General features: G+C 38.6%; 1 pseudogene; it reads left to right on the top strand.

Annotated features, from left to right (window-relative positions):
• Positions 1-12316: 12316 nt before the first annotated feature.
• Positions 12317-12795, top strand: LOC134482508 (large ribosomal subunit protein eL29-like; annotated as a pseudogene).
• Positions 12796-14231: the final 1436 nt, after the last annotated feature.

Genomic DNA, 14231 nt, shown 5'->3' with positions numbered 1-14231 from the left:
AATCGGCTGAGAAACAAAGAAATGTTCAACATCCTTAGTCAACAGAGGAATTCAAATCAATACTACTTGGAGATTTCATCTTATATCTGTCAGAATGGCCAAGATCAATAAAACAAATGACAATTAATGCTGGAGAGATTATGGGATAAAGGGAATATTCATCCATTTCTAATGGGAGGGCAAACTTGTAGAGTCATTAAGAAAATCGGTGTGGCATTTCCCCAGGAAGCTGGGAATAGATCTATCTCGAGACCTTATATTACTGTACAAGAACTCTGCAGCCTACTTCAGAGACACGTGTTCATCCATGTTAACTGTTGCTCTATTCAAAATAGTCAGAAACTGATAACAGCCTAGATATCTGTGTATGAATGAATGAATAAGGAAATGGTAGTTTAATTTATACAATGCAACATTACTCAGTTGTTAAAAAAATGAAATAAAATTCACAGGTGGATGGAAGTAGGAAAAAAACCTGCATGAGAGAATGCAAACCCGTGAAGACAAATATACCATAGATTTATGTGTGGATATTAGTTGTTAAGTCAGCGATAAGCAGGACACGATCCACAGAATCACGGAGATTAGGTGCAGAGTAAGGAAGTGCAGACAAGGAAATAGATGGACTGGGGATGAGACTGGAACAGAAGGATTAGACAAAGAAAGAGAGGGAAGAGGGAGTTAGGTGATGAATATCTGGAGGGATAACTAAATCTCAGGACCATTTTAAGGATCTTAGAGAAACCTCCTATGTAGTAGAAGCTTCTTACATACATACTGAAAATAATATAAATAGAAAACCAAATAACAGAGAAAACAAACATCTCTCACCACCAATTGAAATCTTCAGTGCCAGCAATGGGTGAAAATGGATTTGCCAAGGGGGCCCCATAAGAGCCCTGAAACAATACAGGATAGTGACAGAGCTATTGTTTGGTCTCCACAACTGCTGGGAAGGCCTTGTTGCTGAAGATCACACCTATATGCCTCACTGGAAATAGGATGTTGAGCTACGTAGAGCCTCCATTCGTCCTGAATAGTGATCATGGTACTGGAAGGTACTTTGACCTCAAGCAGAGGAGAAACGTAAATATCAGTTCAGCTGCAAACTCTTTGATCTATAATGATGGCCTGCCTGCAGATACAGTGCTTCAATAGTGGCACAAATATGATAGGAACTAATCAATATCTGGATTAAAGGCCACTCTATGAGATGAAACCCATCCCAACCCTAGGTAGCCAAGAACCTAAGACTAAATAGGCCATGGACCTAAAAGAAAACAAAATACAAGTGCTTTGGTAAGGAAACGGAGCTCCTAATAAATCTTGCTGAACCGTAAAAGTTTCTGGATGTCAGGTGATACAGTCTCACATGGTGCCTTGCTGACGCAGACTCATACGGTATTTTGCTGAGGCAAGACCCAGGGGAGGACACATGATGTTTGGAGAGAGGAAAAATAGGACTCAACAGACATTGAAGGTGTGCTTGGCTTGCATTGCGATGCTTTGTTGATCTCCCCATCTTTGCTGAGCTTTTGCTTCCTTGCAAAAGGCATGGCAGAGAACTCCTGTTATCCCAGTCAATTCTGTTTGCTCCCGTTGACACTGATTCATGCCAATTTAGCAGAGACCTGGAGGTTTCTGCTGGATCATGCTACCACTGCTGACTCCTGTTTGATATGTTGACACTACTGAACTGGACTGATAGTGTCCTGACAAATGGAGTTTGGAATGGCCTCCAAAAATTATTTCTAAACAGGTCCACATACCTTGTCCTATTTAGCATTTTCTTTTCTCCCCTACCTTTGGATGGCAAGCTAGAAGGGGAATCAAAGCATTTTAAAACTCTTATTAAAAGTAATGTAAACCTATAATATCCATAAATCAGTATCCTACTCAGCTTTCGCCTTAGAAGCTTGTTCCTACAGTAGATGGGGAAAAAATGCAGAGACCCACAACTGGGCATTGTGCATAGTGTGAAAGACTTTTTAATACTCAGCCCTAAATGGAATGTATCCATTGAATACTTCTCCTTAGGGCTCAGGGAAGTCTTCAGAAGAGGGAACAGATAGATTCTAAGTCAGTGAGGATATAAAACACTAAGGAATAGGACTGCCACACAAGTGAACTCACAGACACTGTGGCAGCATCCACAGGGCATGTACAGGTCTCAGCCATATGGGGTCTCAGCACTGAAATGCAAAATGGACCCAAGTCCCCAAGCCTAACATAGAAATTATCAGTAAGTAATTCATAATCACTCTCAAATGAAAAAAGGAGTTTTCTCCAGTCAAGTGTCAATGGGTACACAAGTCACACTTAAGTGTACAGCCCCATCCCAGCTGTAGATGGTCAAAACAAAAGAAACTCAATGGTATTTTTGGAGTCTTTTTTTCCCTTATAATTCTGTCTTGGCTTTGTTTTTCTTTAAACTTACAAGTCTTTTGCTTATATATTATTGTTTTGAGGGGGAAAGTATAATGTAAAATTGGATACAGGATATAAAATGTACATTATTTTGTGTAAAAAGTTATATCTAAAATGTATATTTAATTAGTCTTTAGGGTATATTAGTAGTAACTTGCAGCTTTAGCTGTAAAGTGAATAATTAAAAAGAACACCTATCAGGTAATGATAAATAAAAATTAAATAATACCATGTTAAGAAATAAATGTCATCTGGCTTCAGTCTCCTTTTTCCATCTTATTTATTTGCTTCTTTTACAAATATTATATTTTCTAATGACCTTGGCTCTTAGCTATACTTCAAAAACCAAACACAGACATTTAACCGTAACATTTTTACATACACATGGTGTTCGTCTTGCAACATTTCAGTTGTTCTCTGTTTTTGTTTTCCTTTCATTTTTAAATTCTTCATTTGCATCGTGTTTTAAAAAAAAATCAACTGGTCCCAAATCTGCAAATTCTTTAAGTTCTACCAATTCAACCTTCTGGACTTTCATAATCTATTTCAGACTGTTCATATTCCTCTCTGAAATGTACATGGCTGGAATTAGTTCCACATTAAATGTTAAGGATTACTTATTTTTTGCAGCAGTTGTGTCTTATTCAGATAAGTTGCTTACATAGCATGGATGGATGCAATATATAGAATAGACATTAAAAATAGGCATATTAAAAATACTGTATAGATTAAGACATAATCAAATATAATTCTTCCAGAATCCTTACCAACTTTAAGACAAAGAAGGGGAGAGACTGTCTGAGGACAAATGAAGTATGGTAAAGACAACAAATTCAGGAGCCTGTAGCAGTATCAAGGGAAAAGACTGTGCCTTAAACATCGCAGAAGATGCATCCCTGCCAACACTGAGTTTAGTTCCATGAAACTGGTTCTGAAAGTACATAGATTTTTTTTTCTATTTTCTTTGTGTGTGTGTGTGTGTGTGTGTGTGTGTGTGTGTGTGTGTGTGTGTGTGTGAGAGAGAGAGAGAGAGAGAGACAGAGACAGAGACAGAGACAGAGACAGAGACAGAGAGACAGAGTTGTTGTAAAAATATAAAAAATAAAAAAGTATATCATTGTCTTTTACCTTGCTTAGGTCCGCACCGCAGTGCCCCAAGAAATCTCCTAGATATCTTGGTGAAAACACATCCCAACTCCTCGGCGGCCCAGTGTTTCCTGCCGCCTCACACTTTGTTACACTCAAATCATCACATAAAGGAGCACACAACACAATAATCTTTGACCCAATTGGTAAGATATAATTGCCCACATAAACATACAAAGCCCAGGACCATCCATCCCTTAGGAACATTCATAACAACCTGTAAATACACAGAGCAGAATCTTAAGGTCAGCCTCCATCTTCCTGCCACGGCTTCTCTCTCTCTCTCCTTCCTGTCTCTTCCTCCTTTCCGTTCCAGTCTCCTCCTCTTCCTTCAAACTTCTCTCCCGCCCATCCTTCCTTCTCCTCCAATGACAGGCCTCCTTCTATCCTGTCCCTGCCCCTCACCTGTACTTTACAGATTCAATCAGGAGAAGGTTCTGGTGAAGTCACCTGATTGCTGGGTACTGACTAGGCAGCAGTCCTTGGGGCAGTGGAATTAGCATCAAAATACAGATAACTCCAGGGCAAACCACAACAAGAGAGAACATTTAAAACCTAATCTTTTTTAATAATTTATTTTTCTTGGCTATTTTATGTATTTACATTTCAAATGTAATCCCCCTTTCCCCCTCTCTCATAACCCCTTACCCTTCTTCTATGAGGATGCTCCCATTCCCACCCATCCACTCCAACATCAATGACCTGACATTACCCTACACTGGGGAAACAAGCCTTCTCAGGATCAAGGGCTTTTCCTTCCATTGATGCTGGACAATGTCATCCTCTGCCACCTATGTGACTGGAGTCATGTGTACTCATTGGTTGGTGGTTTGATGATTCATGATAGCATCAATCAGAAATTAATATGAATGAAGAAATGTTAGGTTGATTCAAAAAAATTTCAGTTTGAGTTTTGAAATTTAAAGCATCATAACAAGGTTCAAACACACCTTTATTGATCAAAATAACAATCATTACAGCCAATACATTTTGCCCATGGAAATAAGATCGCTTATTCCTGTAGTGCAAAACCCATGCTTCAGCATAGCAATGGTGGCACACAGCTTTAATCACAGCATTCTAGAAGCATAGGCAGGTGATTCTCAGAGTTTGAACCCAGCCCAGTATGCAAAGCAAGTTCCAGGATGGCCAGAGTTGCACAGAGAAATCCTGTGTTCAAAGAAAAAAGCCTTTGGCAAACTCATGGAATGTTTTCTCTACTTTCTGCTGGTTGTTCAAAGGGCTTCCCCGCAGAGATGCTGAGTTGCTTGAAGAAGCTACAATTGATACACAAGAGGTAAGGTAGATATGGTAGACGAAGCAAAGTTTCCGAGACCAACTTCTTCACGTGGGTATGAGCCATGTTGCATCTTAATATTATATTGCTATGGAGAACACAATGGCCATGACAACTCTCACAAAGGAAAACAGTTAACTGAGGCTGACTAACAGAGGTTTAATCCTTTGTCATCAGGGTGTGGAGCATGGGCAAGAAGGCAGACATAGTGCTGGAGAGAGAGCTCAGAGTTCTATATCCAGATCAGTAGGTAGCAGGGACAGAGAGAGAAACACTGGGCTTGATTTAAGCATGAGAAACTGAAAGCTGTCCCCTAGTGACACACTTCTATCAACAAGGCCACATCTCCTAATGCTACTCCTTAGCATTCAAATATATGAGTCTATGGGAGTCATTTTTATTCAAGCCAACAGAACTCTCCGCTCAGCACTTGAGAGCTGCAAGAATTACAGTTCTTAGTACACCACATGAGACTTCTGACATACTAACCAGGTATAAGGGTTTTGGTGAAATTCAGCAGGGATAAAAGACCAGAGCAGCAGTGACTGTGAGCTTCTTTTGGTTCAAATTGTGTTTTAGAAAGTGTATTGGAGTGTCTTCTGGGACCTGCTACTGATCTGATCAACGTCAGATGTGTTGTGGTGTAATCTTTTTGTTGCCTATCAAAATCTGACTGAGCGATGGTACACTATTACATAGAATAAAACAGCAATATTTCAAAATGACTGGTTTTAAAAAAGATATTTATTTTATGTGTATGAGTGTTTTGTCTGCATGTATGTAAGGGTACTTTGAGTGCTCCTGGTGCTCCTGGAGGTTAGAAGATGGTCCTGAGTCCTCTGTAACTAGAGTCACAGATATCTGTAAGCTACCATCTGAACACTGGGAACCGAACCCAAGTATAATGGAAGAGCAGCCATTGCTTTTAATTGCTGAACTATTGTCCCAGCCCTATTTTAAGTCTTTAGATTAAGTCTTTAGTTCTCATTTACCTCACAAACCTCTACTTCACAGTCTGTGTCTCCTTTTCACTTTGTCTCAAGTGTTGAGTGGCCTTCAAATGAGCTGTGTTGAGGTTCTTGGTAACTTCTTATGTAATTGTACAAGGATCAGCTTGGACGATTACTCTCGATTGCTCAGTATCAACTTCTGCTAGACTACCACTGTGTCCCTCCTCTAAAGATTCTAGTCTGCTTTGCAAATCTTCTTGAACCACCTCGGTATTACGCATTCATTAATCGTTCAAATGAGTCAATTGAGCTGTTGACCCTGCAAGTCTTTCTCAGCTACCTGGAACTTATTTTGAACTTGAATAAGATCCTTAGAGTTTGCTTTTCATCTAACATCATTTCCACATGAAAAATGAATAAAAAGCAAACAGCAAGTAGTGGGTCACACCCTAAAACTATAAAGCAAGAAATGAAGATTAAAATGACATATTGCATAAGCTCATTTTGTAATAATTACTGTATTCCAAAATTAAATGGAAATCTTTAACAGTACAAAAGCCATAAATACTTTGACTCCAAATTCATGAAATTATTTTCCAGAATTTTCAACATCTCTTTAGATTAAGTAATCCTATGAAATGCTATGAGACAGAAAGTATTATGGCCAAATATTTTATGGAGTGTGGCATATAAACTTTAGACAATTAAAAGTCAAACCATGGGTCCAGAGAGATAATTTTATGTTTAAGAATGTTTACTGTTCTTGCAGAGGACCTGAGTTTATTTTTTGGTACCAATTTCAGATGGTTTACCACTGTCCTTAACTATATCCCCAAGAAATCTGATGCCCTTTCTGTAGTTTGTGGTCACTTACCTATGCTCAGAGGTACACACACACACACACACACACACACACACACACACACATACACACACTACCACCACCACCACCACCATCATCATCATCATCCTCGCCATTCTCCTCAATAATATCAACATCATATTCAGATTAGAAGAAGTTTACAGTATAGAGCTTATTTAATTCCTCTCTCAGCAAAAATAAATTTTATTACAATAAGACTCTATCATACACCACACACACACCATTTATTAACCTCTCACAATCTACAAAATTCAACTGTAAGCTCATTAGTTCAAGTTAAATGATGATGCACTGTTATTATTTTCTTAGAATGCCCTCAAATTACACAATGTGAGAAATGTCCAGGTGTCAAATGTGAGCTCATCTCGATTAATGTCACATTCATTATGAACATACTCAGCAAAGGGTAATAAACAGTATGTGACATTCAAAATAATAACAGTATTTTGACCTTTGAAACTCCACTGCTTTCCATTGCTTAAAAAATATGAGAAGTTGAACTTCACATCGTCTATTTTAGTGACGTCATCAAGAATTCTTCACCGCATCAGCTTCTTATAGGGCATTATAGTGGCCCCAGGAATGGTTTTCTTTTCATGTGTCAAGTCTTATAATTGCAGTAAAATATATATACATAAATGTACCTTTTAGCAACTATTAAAATGACAGTAAATAAGTCTACAGTCTTGTTTCATCATCACCGTCATCCATCTCTCAGGCTTATTTCATTTTATAAAACCAAAACTCTGTTCTGTCACACAAATTATGCAATCGATTTTTTGCTGTGACACACTGCTCTGAAAAAAATAAACATAAAGAAGGAAGGAAGGAAGCAAGGGAGGAAGGGAGGGAGGAAGAGAGGGAGAAAGGAAGGAAGGAAGGAAGGAAGGAAGGGAGGAAGGAAGGGAGGAAGGAAAGAAAGAAAGGAAGAGCCTATTCTCAAATACAGTGCTAGAGAATAGTGTTTTCTGGTGGAGAAATCATAGGGGTATGAGCTTGGTGAATCTGTCCACATGGCATTTATAGCTGGCAAGCAAACTGGTGCTCTGCTCCATTTCTCCACAGTACTCATTCGAGACCCGAGTACACACATCATGTACCCATATTTAGGGTGGGTCTTTTCTCCTCAGTTAACCTGTTATAGAAAAGCGCTCACAGAGATACTGAGATGTGTTTCCATGGAGATTCTTAGCTCATCAAGTTGCCATTCAAGATTAACCATCACATTAGTTAAGAGCAATTTCTGCTGTTACAGATCCCGTGAATTTGGAGTTAGGGAGGATTGTAAACCACCATGTGGGTGCTGGGAGTCAAATTCAATTCTTCTTTAAGAGTGGACACTAATCTTAACCACAGAACCATTCCTTCAGATAAGTTTTGGACTTTTTCATATGGAATCTGGAGTTGGAACTTGAGTTTTTGCCTGTGCCATCTACCTACCCCAATGGAAAAATTTAAAATGCATGTTTGATAAGCAGTGTACTAGACACAGGATGATAAGAGGAGACCTCTTAAAATGTGCATTGGTCAGACACAGGGAGAATTATATAGGCTCTGGTTGCAGTTAATGGTTTGGATAAAGAAACAATGTCATAGAAATTCCGGGTTTGTATTTGCTAACTGAGACAAAGATGACTTTATCACTTGTCACTACAGATGACAAAGGACACAATAAATATGAATATGCACAGAAGTAAGTTCTTTCATCTTATATTTCTGTGGAATAAATTTAGTGACGGTCTAGATTAAGATGAGAGTTTATTAATGACATCTGATTACTATTTTGTTACCTTCTCTAGTGGTTATCAGAACTAATTTTTACCAAAATAATCTCACTATAAGAACTGCCAAAAAGGAAAATGATTTCAATTGAAAATTTCTACTCAGGAAAAGTCATCTATTCTCATAAGATTTCTACCAGTCATTTCAAAGTCATACAGTATTGAAATACCTTTTTTGTTAGTAATTATATATACTATTATAGTAACATGGAATAAATATAGTAACTATATTTAGTAATTTTATGTGTGCATATATACCAGTAAACCTAAGTAAGACATATCCATGTTTTAGTTTATCATATATTAAATAAATCCATGTTTTATTTTGGATGTCAAAATAATTCTTTGAGAGATGTATTACTTGGATTTTTATGGATGTAACTTTACAAGTGCAATTAAAAGATTATTGTTCAAAAATAAACAACTTTAAAAAATAAAAAATAAATAAACAACTTATAAATAATAAAAAATTGACTATCACATTCATTAACCTATAACTCATGGGCACTTCTACCACAACCTAGCAATATTTTTATTCCGTAGTGTGCAGAATGCACATGACAGTGGAAATCAGTGGTGAAGAAGTAGGACCCTGGGACAGAGATGCTTATCAGGTCATTGTGACAGAACTTCCACTCTCTTGAAGTTGAATCTTCCAATTTTAATTTGTCTCATAATACAAAATTCTTCATCGCATCATCAAGGTTGTGATCCTACTTTCCATTTAAACCTGTTGGCTGGAAATGGATAATCTGAAATCAATGATTCTTTTTTTTTTCATCTTTTTTTTATTAACTTGAGTATTTCTTATATACATTTCGAGTGTTATTCCCTTTCCCGGTTTCCGGGCAAACATTCCCCTCCCCCCTCCCCTTCCTTATGGGTATTCCCCTCCCAACCCTCCCCCCATTGCCGCCCTCCCCCCAACAGTCTAGTTCACTGGGGGTTCAGTCTTAGAAGGACCCAGGGCTTCCCCTTCCACTGGTGCTCTTACTAGGATATTCATTGCTACCTATGAAGTCAGAGTCCAGGGTCGGTCCATGTATAGTCTTTAGGTAGTAGTTTAGTCCCTGGAAGCTCTGGTTGGTCGGCATTGTTGTACATATGGGGTCTCGAGCCCCTTCAAGCTCTTCCAGTTCTTTCTCTGATTCCTTCAACGGGGGTCCTATTCTCAGTTCAGTGGTTTGCTGCTGGCATTCGCCTCTGTGTTTGCTGTATTCTGGCTGTGTCTCTCAGGAGCGATCTACATCCGGCTCCTGTCGGTCTGCACTTCTTTGCTTCATCCATCTTGTCTAATTGGGTGGCTGTATATGTATGGGCCACATGAAATCAATGATTCTTATGCTCCTTGAGCATTGTTCATTCATTCATTTTATTCAAACAATGGTTGTCGATTTAATATTTGAAGGTTGCTGAAGTAATAGCAATAAAGGGACAATGATAAAAACTTCTCCTGTGTACTCATAAAACTTTCAATGCAATAGAATGGTCTAGCAGATGTTACTAATCTCACAATTTAATGATAGGTCAGTTGGGCAATCCAGGAACAAACTACCTCCAGTCACTTAGTACCACCAGCATTCATTTAAATATGAGCTGATTTCTAAGATTGCACATGCGGTCAAACACAAAAAACTTTCTGACAGAGAAAACAATATACATAATCCTGATTGTTCCAAAGAATAAAAATCTATTCATGCTTTCTATCTATAAAATCAGAGCACATGTTTTTCCTGGTAGGTTTAAGGACAATATTTTCGGTGAATTTATGAAGGAAACAAGCATAAGAAAACATGCCGTAAGTTATAGTGTAATTGTCAGAATGCAAAACCTAGGGCACTGTCAATGGATAATGTGGGTAGAGGATAGAGTTTTGAAGAGTGGGCAAATCACAGATGTGGTAAATCAAGATGAATGGAATTGCAGAACTCCAGATTTTCAAACTAGAAAGATTGAAAAAAAACCCACCAGGATCAAAATAGCAATATTTTAAGCCAAGACAATGATATTATCACATTCACTTCCTTTGTTGTAGGCTCTGGCCTGGCTCAGCAGAGTACTGTAATTAACTTCAGTACACCAGGTGTTCTAGGTATTATCCATATGTCCAACCTGATTTAGACTCCATTCTCTCCAACTCCCTTTGTGACCTGAGAGGCTCAGTTGTAGGGACTTGCGTTAATGGTCTTTTGTTCTAGGGTTTTGGAATTGGGTTCAGCCAATGGGAAACGTATGCAGATTCTTAAAGGAGACAGAATGGGGAGTAGAATAATCTGCACACTCTTTTTCTCTCAAGCAATAGAAAGGACATGGATGTGGTTCCCTATTAAAGCTATACCTTCCTTACCTGTACTCTGCTTAACCTAGAAATGGTGTTGGCTTTTTGTTGTGATCAGAATTCCTTAGCATCCCTTATTGGTTTCTATTCATATCTCTGTCCTCAACTCCACAAATAGATTCTTTATTAAACTGCCCTCAAATACCTTGTTTGAATAGACCAAACACTCCCTGGTGAGACCCAATAGTCTTGGAACAAGCAAGGTCTTATGTGATGCCAATGCGTAAACTGACTGATGAAATTCTCTACATTCTGTGATTAAAAGCTTAGTGTAATAGCCTCTGTTCCCCAAGCCATGCTTCTGTATGATCCCTTAAGTACTGGCCTGCCCTCATAGCATATGCCGCTGTCTAATTCAGGCAACATGACTATTCTGTGGATCCTGAGCAAGTTTTAATGTCTGTTGAGACTTTTAAGACTAGAAAAAAATTAAGTTGGAAAAGCTTGAAGCTGAAGAGTTGTTCAGTCAGTAAAATACTTGTCTAAGGCACCCAAGTAAAAAGGTAATCCAAGTGCTATGTGGGTAGAAAAAAAATGTTCTGTGGAGCTCGCTGGCCAACCAGCCTATTCAGATTTGTGAGTTCCCAGTTCAGAGAGAGATCTTGTCTCAAGTAATCAGGGTGGAAATGGAACAATCAAGGAAAACACCTGATGTTGATTTCTGGCTTCCATTCTCCACACACATAGTTGCACACACACTGGTGCACACATACATACACATTCCTATGCATTTACACACACACACACACACATGAAACAACTGACAAATACATAAGCATAATGAATCTGTATATTACATTTATTTTGTTTTCTGTAATTTATTCATCCAACCAATCTGTCCCTTAATTTCTAGGCAAACTCAATACATGTTTTTCCTTACATAGACTGGCTTGAGTAATCAAACTCCAGGTTGACTCTAGAATAGACTTGGAGTGAGTTAACACCAACAGAATTAGTCACATTACTACATCAGTTTTTCTGTTTTACAAATCGTATTTGTCATACCTATTCCAAGCAAAATGATACTGAGAGTAGCTTTTATGAACTAAACAGGGTATTCTTCTAACACATGGTTCTCATGGGGATCGTAAACTGTGATTAACTTAACTTATTCACATTCCTGCATATGTGGTGGTAACTCAGATATTATTATACTAATGTTTTCTGTTTCCCAATTTTAGTTGATCCTAATTTTGCTTCACCTTTCTGAGTATGGGCTTTAATTGCAATATTATATCACCAGAAATCTGTACCATTTAACAACAGATGAGTTTCATTAAGGGAATACTAGAAGGTAGGTATTTAAGTACAGCAACATAGGTAAGATGTAGAGATTTTAAATATTAGGAGAAAAGATAGTAATAGTCTATAATTATTTATTATCCTAAAAGTTAATTTCTGTATACAAATTTGCTTTTCATGGAAAGGTTCCTTGTAAAGACAACATAATATCAACAGGTAAATTCAGCTTATAAAAAGGATATAAAGGCGGGAGCCGCAGCTTACCGTGCAGACATGGCCAAGTCCAAGAACGACACCACACACAACCAGTCCCGCAAATGGCACAGAAATGGCATCAAGAAACCCCGGTCACAAAGATACAAATCTCTTAAGGGGGTTAACCCCAAGTTTTTGAGGAACATGCGCTTTGCCAAGAAACACAACAAGAAAAGCCTGAAGAAGATGCCAAGGCAGTAAGTGCACGAGCAGAGGCCATCAAGGCCCTCGTGAAGCCTCAGGCCGTCAAGCCCAAGATGCCAAAGGGCTCCAGCCGCAAACTCAGCTGTCTGGCTTTCATCGTTCACCCCAAGCTTGGGAAGTAGATTCGAAGCTACATGGCCAAGGATCGTAGGCTCTGCCAACCAAAGCCCAAGGTTCAAACCAAGGCAGAGGCCAAAGCTCCAGCTAAGGCCCAGGCCAAAACTCCAGCCCAGGCTTCCAAGGGTGCCCAGGCCCCTGTGCAGGCCCCGTAGAAAAGGCTCCTGCCAGTGTGAAGTCAGATGGACTGCTGTGACACACCCACCTACACACTACGTGCAGATGACCAGTGTCCTATGCTGTTTTTACAAATAAACTTGAGACAAGAAAAAAAGGATATAAAATCCCCTGGCTTCCTCAAAGGAACAGGATTAAATAAATAAAAACTAGTAATACATCTGCTATGTCCTGCTTATGACACATGTATTCATATTCAGTCATATATCTAATCTCTTCAAGTTTAAGTCTCAGTGTATTTATATTTACATTTCATGAAGAAGAGACAGGCGGAATATAATTTACTTATTGAACTCTTTCCTATGTTCTTTACCTTACCTTTTGGAGATAACTCTTTGCTTATTTGTGAAAAAAGTTTTGAAGGGTAACCGAAACTGGACTCCAAACCCAGAATCTAGCCTAGACTTGCTGTATAGATCACACTCAAAAGTGTCATCCTCCTGTGCTAGCTTCCTGAGTGCAGAACTGAAGTCATAGACCACCAGGCTGCCTTTGTTTTACCCTTTTTGTTGTTATCTATTGGGAATTTCAAAACTTCAGGAGAGACGTGGATATTGACACCATTTCCCATGTACAAATGTGCTTTTAAAAATCAATTGTTCTGGGTAATAATTCCACTCACCTTTCTCTTTTACTGCTGTAATATTTCAAATTACATTCACACTGACTCAGAAGACTGAACTTTCAGGCGTATTCACACAGGAGAAACCAGATGGCTCAGCAGGTAAAAGCTCTTGCCAACCAAGCCCGACAGCATGGAGTTGATAGCTAGAAGTCTCATAGAAGGATAGAGTCCGGTCTTGAATGTTGTCCTTTAAATGCTCCACACATGCATGATCCACACAGGCATACAAACACATACAACACATACAGCACAAACACACGCCCTAAACACAAACATACACGCACACACAAACAAAATATGTATACTTTTTAAATAAATGAAAGCATGGCATCGTAAGTTTGATTACCAGATCCATAGCAAGAAAAGCCTTCCATCCTCCACACTTAGCTATGGTACACATGCACTTGTATTCAAACACACATGGGTCACCATCACCTGATAATAAATAAAAAACATTTAGATAAGGTGTTTAAAGAACTAAATATCCAAATTCTTCTAGCATTAAGAAGAGGTTATTGGACACATGTGGGGACAAGTCACTTTCCTTTCAGTTAAGATGGTTAGGATGTGCAGAAATTATTCCCGTTCTGTCAGTCACATCGATGCTGCACTAAACGCAGGCCCAATGCTGCGTGTCCTTCTGAGCTTTCACGTAAAAAATATAAGGTCTTAATCAAAAGCACATCGAAATTTCTTCTAAAAAAATGATAGCTGTAAGTAGCCTATCGAGACTCTATTAAACTGATCTATGTTTTCTGATGCCAACATCTAACTAACTAGTTAGTTAGC

This window comes from Rattus norvegicus, chromosome 16 (assembly GCF_036323735.1).
Source record: "Rattus norvegicus strain BN/NHsdMcwi chromosome 16, GRCr8, whole genome shotgun sequence".
Taxonomy (NCBI): Eukaryota; Metazoa; Chordata; class Mammalia; order Rodentia; family Muridae; genus Rattus; species Rattus norvegicus.
Note: the sequence above shows the minus strand (reverse complement) of the source record. Positions and strands in the feature narration are given on the sequence as shown.